The sequence below is a fragment of the Tamandua tetradactyla genome, chromosome 2 (genome assembly GCF_023851605.1).
Source record: "Tamandua tetradactyla isolate mTamTet1 chromosome 2, mTamTet1.pri, whole genome shotgun sequence".
Lineage (NCBI taxonomy): Eukaryota > Metazoa > Chordata > Mammalia > Pilosa > Myrmecophagidae > Tamandua > Tamandua tetradactyla.
In genome coordinates, this window is record NC_135328.1 from 85,806,838 (window position 1) to 85,817,158 (window position 10,321).

Consider the following 10,321-nt stretch of genomic DNA (forward strand, 5'->3'; position numbering starts at 1 on the left):
TCAACACTTATGTGGGAGTTATTGGCAAGTCCTCCCCCAAAGTCTTCACTCTCTTCACCATTTTACAACTTCCCAGGTTAAGAGTTAACTAACTGGTTTTTAGTCACTTATTTTGAAATATCTTCATGATGAATCTCTGGAATATAGCATTTCTTCAATCATCAGTTAGAACTGAGATGAGACAAGTGGCCTCTTAATAACCAGTTAGATAAGGTAAGCATTAGTAATAAACTTGGGCTAGTAATAGTTTCTATTATTAAGGTGTAATAAATGGAAAAATCACTTGCAGATTCCTTATCTGTGTGGGCTGGAAAATTTATATCAAGCTTAGCTAACTATTCAAGCATTCAGCATCATAGAGAATGTGTGTGCCAAACAATTGCCAATGAATGTAATCCAAAACAAAACTCACTTCTGCTTAATATTTGGAAAATGACTGAGAAGATTAGTATTTATAGACTCTGATCTGGAGGATACACAGACCATCACTTCCTCTAGATCAGTGTTTCTTTAACTCTGCACAATTCTTACTCTCTAGCACGCAACTCTATCAGCCAAGAAGATTTGCAAACTTTACTTTGTAGTTTTTATTTTTCCAATAATAGAACTATTCGATATGTGTTTTCGAAGCACATTGTATTCCCTACAAATTATGATAAATATTCCTGATGGGGTCATATATATTTCAAGTTGATCATCATAGTTCTGTTTATTTAAAATTTCGCTTTTGCTTAGGGCAGACCACCAGAGAACTGTACGTAAAAGTTATATGCATCTGTCCCTAATAGATTTCTTTTTCCAATGGAATCATGCTTCAGCACATCTTATCAAGTTCTAGTAACAAATATTGCAATAAATACTTGTAGGAAAGCTTATACATTTTATATGAATTTTCATTGTCACTATTGTTTATTTTACAGTAATTGTTTTATTTGCAATCATGGGAAATAGTACCTAGAGATTATAAAAAGTAACTGTTGTACTTAAATTTTGAAACAGGCACTGTTCTATTTTTGTTAATGGACACTGGAATCCAACAGTCTTCCTTCTTTTTATTATCTCTAGATTTGTTATCTAATCTTGTGATTTTATCAGTTAAGCCTATTATGTATACAAGATATCAAACTCAAAATAGCTATTTTGTGCCTTAACCTCACTCTGGGTTCATTTTAATTTAACAACTTATGTTTTCTTTTCTTTACATCATTGCATTATATGTATTTCAATATTTCTATTCTTTTTTCAGAACATATATGTATATTTGTGTATATATATATATGTGTATATATATATGAAAGCATTATGCTTATTTTTTTACAACCAAAGTATAAGGCTAGTAATTATTAAACTCATTGCAATACAGATAAATCCATAGCCACGTTTTCCTTGAGAAAGTGTCATATACAAATCCTCCTTCATATGATCTTGGTATCATATGACTCTGCTATCTACCTTAACCTCCAATAATTTGATAATGGATTGATGACAAAACCATAACAATAAAATTTATACATTTATAGTTATAGAGTCCAAGAATCTGTAGGTTGTCTGAAACAAAACTTTGCCCAATAGGAGACTTCTATTGGAACGTTAAATGGTTGTTACAACATATATTTGCCTTTAAGTCTCTCTGAACACACTTCTTATTCTTTTTCACAAATAGGCATGTATGACAGCAAATCCATTCTGCTGAATGGATCAACAGATATATCTGAACCATCATAAACTGAGAGTTCTGATTGACAGAGATGGTACATAATTAACTCAAACCTCTCTTTTGGAGAACTGTGATTCTGCAGAAACAGCAGCATTAGAAACAAAGCTGGAGGACCAGTGAGGTAAAGAAAAAGATAGACGCAAACCCGCTAGAGAAAGGAGGAAGGGCTACCAACTCTAAGGTACAACCAGGAGAACTGGATTATATGAGCATCTGGAGCTCACCACAGGTGATGCAGATATATATATATTTTTTTTTTCTGCATAGACAGGTCCTGGGAATTGAACCCAGATCTCCAGCATGACAGGTGAGAACTCTGCCTGCTGAGCCACCATGACCCGTTCTCAGCTGATGCAGTTTTAACCTCTTAACCAGGAGCTTTCCATTGTTCCATTACTTCATCTGACCTTTGCATTACTACCTACATGATATTTTGCTTCTTCATATCCAGTTATATCTACCTAAGATGTCCCCATTGCTGTTACTAAGTTCTACCTGCTCAGCGACCAAGGCTGTGTCTTTTCCTTCTAGTCTGTACCATAGTTCTTAGTCCATAGCTGATACTCAGTAAATACCTGTTGGAATTAATGACAATGAATAAATGAAAAACCCTAAGAATATAACACAGCAAACCACATTTGGTCAAAAAAGTGTTCTGATAAATTTTCAGTAAGTTCAATCTCATTTTGTAATGGGTACATGCATACTTTACCCATTAACTTTAATTCAAATTAACTTTAATTTGAAATGATGGGTGTTTCTGATAGCTGGCTAGAGAACATAAGGAGCATTAATGTCTTCACATTAACAAACTTTTCCAATGAAAGAAACTCATTTCTTTATAAAGAATGAAAGTCTTTCTAAAGGAAAAATAGAAACTTGCATTATTCAACATTCCAGTTTTCCATCTCCTGCTGCATTAGCTCTACACCTGATGCACTGTTTTTTAATATCTGCCTGCAGGATATTCCATCTACTGTGTTCAACAAAACTTTCCTTTCCCGAAGAGGTTTTCTTTGGTTAATAACACCCTGTAAGTACTTAATGTGGCATTGTGATTTGTTGCAAATGTAGCCTGAACAGTGCTTGACCTCACATAGTTCTGAAGATGACTATTGATTTAAAGTGCAGACTAAAATCTGCACATTAGCCTGCACAACATTTTTAATACACCAATAAAACAGAATTATTCCAAAGGAAACAATTTTATCAGAGGCTCTACAGCAGTAAGCAGAATACATATATCAGAGTACTCTTCTAAGTTATGGGGCAAATGCATCTAAGAATCAAAATGTGCATCACAAAAATCACTACCTTGCACATATTTTGTGGGAAAAAAAAGCATTAACTTTCATAAGAGGAACTATTTAAGGATGTCAAATATATCCAAAATTTAGACATAACATCTCTGGTTTTGGTGAAAGGCTTACTTTTTTTTTTTTAATCTTCATTTGGCCAAAAGTTTATGCCCTTTGCAGTCTATTTAAAATAAAGGCATGCCCTTTGCAGTCTATTTAAAATAGATTGCATGCTCTGCAGTCTATTTAAAACTATCAAAGCAAAAACATCTCTGCATTATTTCAGATCAGAAAATCAACAAGAGATTTACCCCTCAAACTGCTGGGTTTTCTGTTTCACTGACACTTTTAAATTAAATTCTCATGACAGCCACCGAGGATCACAAGTGGAGCACATTTTCCTTTCCACATTTCTTTCTTCTATTTGATGTCAATTCTGCAACTCTAAACCCCATAATCCAGCACATGTAGTAAATTTTAGTGAACAACTTATTTTACCTGTAGTATAGAGAAATTCTGCTGTATGAACTGAATATATTATACTTCAGTTAAATCCTCAATTTCATTTGTAGTTTGCATTTGCAGATACTGAAATATTAACTAGTTCTTGGCCATCATTCATTTTCTTCCTTTTCTGGATTCCTTGATTATCTTTTACTCCTTTATCCATGGTGTTCTGATATTTTTTCAAGTTTTGTAACCTGTTCATCTGTAGCTTTTTCTTAATATTCACTGATGTCACTTCAAACTCAATTGTATTCTTTTAAGCTTTTTTCCCCCGGAGGTTCAAAATCATTCTTGTTGGAAGTGAAGTTCTTCTTTGTTGAAATACTTACATTGAAAATCACCCATGTGGAGGATTTAGCTGGTGTCTGCAATGAATACTTTCCCAGATTTTTCTAACTATTCTGCTTTTACAGGAGGGACTAAGGAATAACCTATTCATTTTCTCTGAAATGATTTACCTTCCTCAATCCATAGTGCATCAAATTATTCTACAAACATGGACTGAATTCCAATTGTTGGCCAACCATATTTTTTATTAAGATGAATAAAATTTGACAGCTGTATTGAAACTAGTTGTTTATGTATCTGCTTCTCCCAAGACTATGAGCCCTTTTGGGCTAGGAGCCATTATTTTCCTTTTGTTATGTTCAGTACCAAATATACATTCTACCATGGTTTTTGGAAGTAATGATTCACTATACTATCAATATTTACAAGATGAATATGATTTTACTATAATACCCCAGGTATACTGAAAAGTCTCTATTCAAAACATGTGCTCTACACAAAGAGTATGAAGGAAAAAATCAGCTAGGTGAATACTAGAAAGTTACTTGTCACTTAAACTAATAGAGATAAAATGACTGAGAAACCACACATTTTAATAACCTGAGCCTTCTATAATATATTTATCAATATGTATATCTGTAAAATATCTGTATATATTTTCTTTTTCTAGATTCTAATCACTTTCTGAGTGTGTATGATGTGCTATGTAATCAGGGTACATGTGTCTATAAGCCTTTATTTCCTCCTAAATCTTTTCTCAAATCTGCATGTTGATAATATATGCAGAAAAATTGAGTTAAATAACTTGAACAAACTCAAATAGTGGGAGAGAATACAAAAATACTGACAAATCCCTCCCATCAGGCACCACTACTTCATAGTATGACTTCGTCATTCCTCCTTTCAAGGAGAAGGCTCTAACTGTCTGCGCCTTGAATCTGGACTTGGCCATCTGATTTGCTGGGACATTAAGAAATGTGAACAAGTAGTGACTTGAAAAGCACTTGTGTATTAGGGCTTGCTTTCCTGTGGCTATTTGGAACCTTGAGTTCTCTAACATAAAAAAAATACCAGGATAGCCTACTGGATGGAGCGAGAGACCTCATAGGGCAGACACAAACTCTACCATCTGAGCCTTTCTAGACCAAACATCCTGCCAGCAGATAAATATGCAAGTGAGGGCAGTCTGAATCATACTACCTCACATAAGCTTAGGCAGAATAACTGCCAGTCAATTCACAAAATTGCGAGAAATAAAAATATTGGTTGCTCTAAGCAACTAAGTTTTCTTGTTTTAAGCCATTATCCTCAATAATAACAATGAATTCAGTTAGTAAGTACCTATACCAAGACTTAAGCAAAATAGGAATCACTTTTTATTTATCTGGTTTGCTTGCTATATAGTAAAGTCTTCATAAGCATTTTCTAATAACACACTGTTCTGAATTGGCTATTAAAAGTATGTATGTTAAAAGTTATTATGTAATTAAGAGTTATCATGAAATTTATTCCGAAAGAGAAATCAACATTTATAGAAAGTACTGCTCAAAATGTAAGGTTTTTGAGGAAGGATGATTTCAGGCTTTTTCTCCGATGTTAGACTTGGTCTTTACTTTTTAAATGAATTTGCAAAATATTTAGCCTAGATAAAGTCCGATGAATCTTTTTTTTTCTCCATTACCAAGATTTTTGCTTGATAATATATTTAAATAGTACTCAATTACACGGAATCAAAATAGACAGTAATGACAAAGGAACCTTGAGTTACCACTTATTGAATGCTTGCTAGACAGAAAAACCAAGTACTGTGCTGATAGATTTTCTATCTCATTTAATTGTCACAAAGATCAGAAAATTTAAGAGTTATTATATGTAATTAATGCATAAGGAAATGCAGATTAAGTAATTTACTCAAAGTCATGCCATCAGTGTGTGGCTTAACCAGGGTTAGACTGGACCTATTTAATTCCCTAATCCATGCTGTTAATTGTGAAAATCTGTGTATGCACTGGCTCCTTTTAAAAATAATTTCAGATTCAAATCATTTTTTTTATATCAACCTTTTTATTAAGTGTATTCTGAAACAAATAAGCATGGCTTTTCTCCTCTTCTAAATATACAGATTTTTTCATATGTTTTCCTTTTGGTCAGAGATGTCTTCATGACTACTGCAGAACATCACGGCATCATGTATATTCTTAGACTTGTCTGTGCCACATCGTGTGTCCTCAGCATCAAAGGTGATGGAGTAAGAAGGCAAATTTATGACTAATCAAAAGACTAACTAGGGACCAGTATTTACCATTTCAGGGTATTCTTCTTTTCTAGTTAGACATCCTTCATCCAGTTTATTTAGATTACACAAATAACTTTTTTTTTAATTAGAGAAGTTGTCAGCTTTCAGAAAAAATAATGCTGAAAATACAGTTCTCATATATCCCTATTATTAACACCTTGCATTAGTGCTTTGTTACAATCGATGGAAACACATTTTAATAAATGTACTGTTAACTCTACTCCATGCTTTACCTTAGGGTTCACTTTGTGATGTACAGTCTCATGGATTTATTTTCATTCTAGCAACATATACACAACTTAATATTTCCCCTTTGTAATCACATTCAAATATATCTATATCTATATCTATATGTCAGTGCTGTTAATTATGTTTACAATATTGTGCTATCATCACTACCATCTATCACTTCTTATATGAACAACTTAGTGTTTTATACTGTTTAATATATATAGCATATGTCCGGGTTGCTGTAGTTTCATAACAATATTGTGAAATGATTTGGAAAACAAGAAAACTGATGCAGAGATTAGAGACGTGTCTGAGGTTATCTTTATATTAAAGCTTAAAATTAAACCAACATCTTGTGACATAAATCAATGTTCTTGCTATTTTTCCCAGGAAAAAACTTAAAAAAGATTCATAAAGAGTTGTCAAGGGGTGTTGATCTTGGGATGGCTTTCAGAGCCAGGAGAACACGTTTTGAAGCGTAATTCCACTCTTTATTAGCTGTGTTATAAATTAAACTCTTTGAATCTATGAATTATCATCTTCTATAAACTAAGAACATGCAATACCTATTTTGTAGGCTTAACGATTATATATGGAAAGATCTTGATAATAAAAGGCCTCATTAATGGTAGTTATTTTTTGTCAAAAAGCCATCTTTGAAAAATGTTCTTTTTTGTTCATACCTTTGTTGAATAAATGAGAGAGAACCTGAAGTTTGATTATATGGACATTCCTCAGTACAGATGGGAATAAGCCAGACCTTTTTGGAAATTTGTCAACTCTTAGTGTCTTGAGAATATAGTCATCTTTTATTTGCATTGAAAAACTTTAGTGGGGGACATTGCAATGGCGGCTTAGTGACAGAAGTTTCGCCTACTGTGCTGGAGACCCGGGTTCGACTCCTAGAGCCTGCCCATGCAAAAAAATAATAATAAAAACAAACAAACAAAAAACTTCAGTGGGATAGGAAGATGGATAGATAGATAGATGGATAGATAGAGATTTATATAAAGAGGAAGTTATGATTCTGCATATTGAAAATCACCTGTCTTACTTGGAGGGTTGGGGTTGATGCTTATCATAGGTCAAAATTCACTGTAATATCAATGCAAATACAGCAATCATGATTAAAATTAATTTAACAATTGGTGTTTTAATTAGAATTTGTTTTAAAAGTAATGGTTGAACCATATTGCACAATCATATAAGCCAAACAGAATATTTATATCTAAACATTGGGCTATTTCTACAAACGTAGGACACAGGATAAGAGAGTAAAAGCCATCGTATACTTCAAAATTGCCAATTTAAAAATATTTCTATAAGAGGTTGTTAATTTCTACTGATGCTAAATTAAGAATTATAATATTTACAAAATATTAAAAATATATTATAAACTGATATGTTAAATTCTTCCATATAAGAGCATTCTTAACTGGCCCTGTTTCTTATTAAAAGCTTCTTATTGATGATAATTATTCTGTTCTCTCATATTATTTCATCTTTTGAAAGACTAATATTTTTGAAAATGATTTCTTTTGATATTTAGAAAGTATAGTCATCTGTGGTTGGACCTGCTGATTCAGGACTCCAAGACATCCCTACTTCCTGTTTCCCGTTCAGCGTGTATTTCAATCTCACAAAGAAATCTATTACAGTGTGGTGAGGGTTGATTATTTGTATTGCTCTTTCCAGCTCTGGTAGTTCTTTTCTAGGCACAACTGATCCTTATGCTGAGCACCTCTGTGCCCCAGAGAAACTTGCTGCCACTCCAGGCATTTGTGTCACTATGACTGGGCACCCTCTCCTCCTAGGAGCTTATAAAATCACTAATGCTTTGCAGTAGCATGGCCTCTCAGTGATCTATTCTGAAGATATTTAGAATGTCTCTTCCCCTTTTGGATTATATTTAGGGGGGAGTTTTCAAATCAGCAATGCTTTTGTTTCAATATCTAAGAGAGGTTTTATTTTAGTATGAAGTTTCCTTCAGCCTATGTCTATAACCTAATAAATCCTATAGGAGAGAACTCGGCTGAAAGAAAATTGCTCAAATAAGCTTAGATCAGTTATCTTGGACTTGGAGCAGAGAAACAATTTTGAGAAAAGCGTGATACTTTTTATTGTATATACCACCTGTCCCATCTCTTGGGAACTGGGTCGGTGTTCAGGTAATAAGATGGCAGCTACAGAATGAGGGAACTTAGAGATGCCTTCTGTATCACATTTCTCATCATGCTGCTTTTTTTATTTCTTTTTAAAAGACTATCATTTTATATCAGGGAAATAAATAAAAAACTGGTTTTAATACAGCTGTCTATGAATACACACACACTCACACACACATACACACTAGACAAGGAATTCATTTACATCATGAATTCTAAAAAGAACTTCCTCAGAGAGTTGAAAACAGATTTATAACCAGCTGGTGCCAGGCTATTTTTGGCATATGGAACCTAGATTTAGTTCTCATTTTCAAAGTCCATGAATACCATCTAACAACTTTCTTGTGCATGTAAGGCAAATGGTTGAGGGATTCCTTAAAGCAATCTCCAGGTGATGAGAACAAGGTCAAATGCCATCACAACACACTACAGCAGCCAGGGTTTGAATTCCTAAGTAGGTTCTCTGAGGTGACCAAGCTGTCAGTGCTGTAGGGGAAGGCGATGGTGCTTTGCAAAGGTCTAAGAGCTCAAATGTGGCTTTTGTTGTTGTTATTATTTGTTTGCTAGTTTGGGTGAATAGTTATTAAGTTCCTCTACATCAGGATTCTTTATCATACCGTCTCAGAGCCCTATCTCTTATGATCAAGAAGATAGATTTTCTTCTACGTTCTGGTAGGGAAGTCTTGATATTTTACATGAACATCTCTGAGAAACTCTCTTGTCTCCTCTCTCCTGCTTAGAAAATCGCCTCCCATTAGCCTTCTATATTTGTAGCTGAGTCCACAGCTGATTGGACCAGGGATATAACCTTGGTCCAATCTGAGCCACTCTCAGAAAATTGGATTTGGCACCTACAATATTGAATTGATTTCTAACTAATAAAATCTGCAAATTATTTTAAATCTTAATATAAAGTGGCCTTATTTGGTCTTTGTTCCAGTTGTTCAGAAATACACTACAGGCAATTCTAACTCATCTGGAGAACTTTTACGTGGCTTCTGTGTGAGAATTCCAATGGAGTTATTAAAAGCATAGTTTGCTAGAACTGCTATGACAACTACCAAGCATTTACTGTCTCAGGGTTTTGAAGGCTAGAAACCTAAAATCAAGATGTCAGCAGGGCCATGCTCCTTTCCCGAATCAGGAGCAGTCTGGTGACAAGAGTCCCCCATCTCATGGCCACCTCTCTCTCTCCTCTCTGGCTGCTGACTTCTGGCTTCTTCTAACTGATTGCTTCTGAATTTGCTCTCTTTATAAGGGCTCTAGTTATATAGATTAAAGCCCTTCCTTATTAAACCTGTTGACATTTAAATGGGATCTTGGAATATCATATTGACAAATGGGTCCTTCCCTTAACTAATAACAATATATTCGAAGGTCCTATTTGCAAATGTGTTCACACCCAAAGGGATGCAGATGGAGACTTGAACATGTCTTAATGGAGGCATAATTCAATCCCCAGCACTTACCTTAGCTTGAATAGGTTCTATTCCTTGCAACAAAATATTTATTGAAGAACGTCTAAACATAAAAGCTTCTATATCATGAAAGTAGTGTTTAAGAATCCACATTTTCAATGACCAGTGGAAACTGGCCTTCTTCTGCTAAATAGTTTTTGCTCTTCAGTATTTTACAACCGTTTCATGTACTGCAAGTGAGAAGACAAGGATAAATCATAGCCCCAGGGAGACAGAGACTGCTTTTAAACTTTTTGTCATTTTTACCTTTATATGTAAAGTAAAATTCATTTATGCATTTTGATTTTTCAGCCTTAAAAGAATACATTTGAATTCAAATGATGCAGACTTAGGTGCTGCAC

At 34.1% G+C, this 10,321-nt stretch overlaps 1 pseudogene; it reads right to left on the reverse strand.

Annotated features, from left to right (window-relative positions):
- Positions 1-10,073, reverse strand: part of LOC143656984 (synaptophysin-like protein 1 pseudogene) — a 49,449-nt pseudogene extending 39,376 nt beyond the window's left edge.
- Between the last annotated feature and the right edge of the window lie 248 nt (positions 10,074-10,321).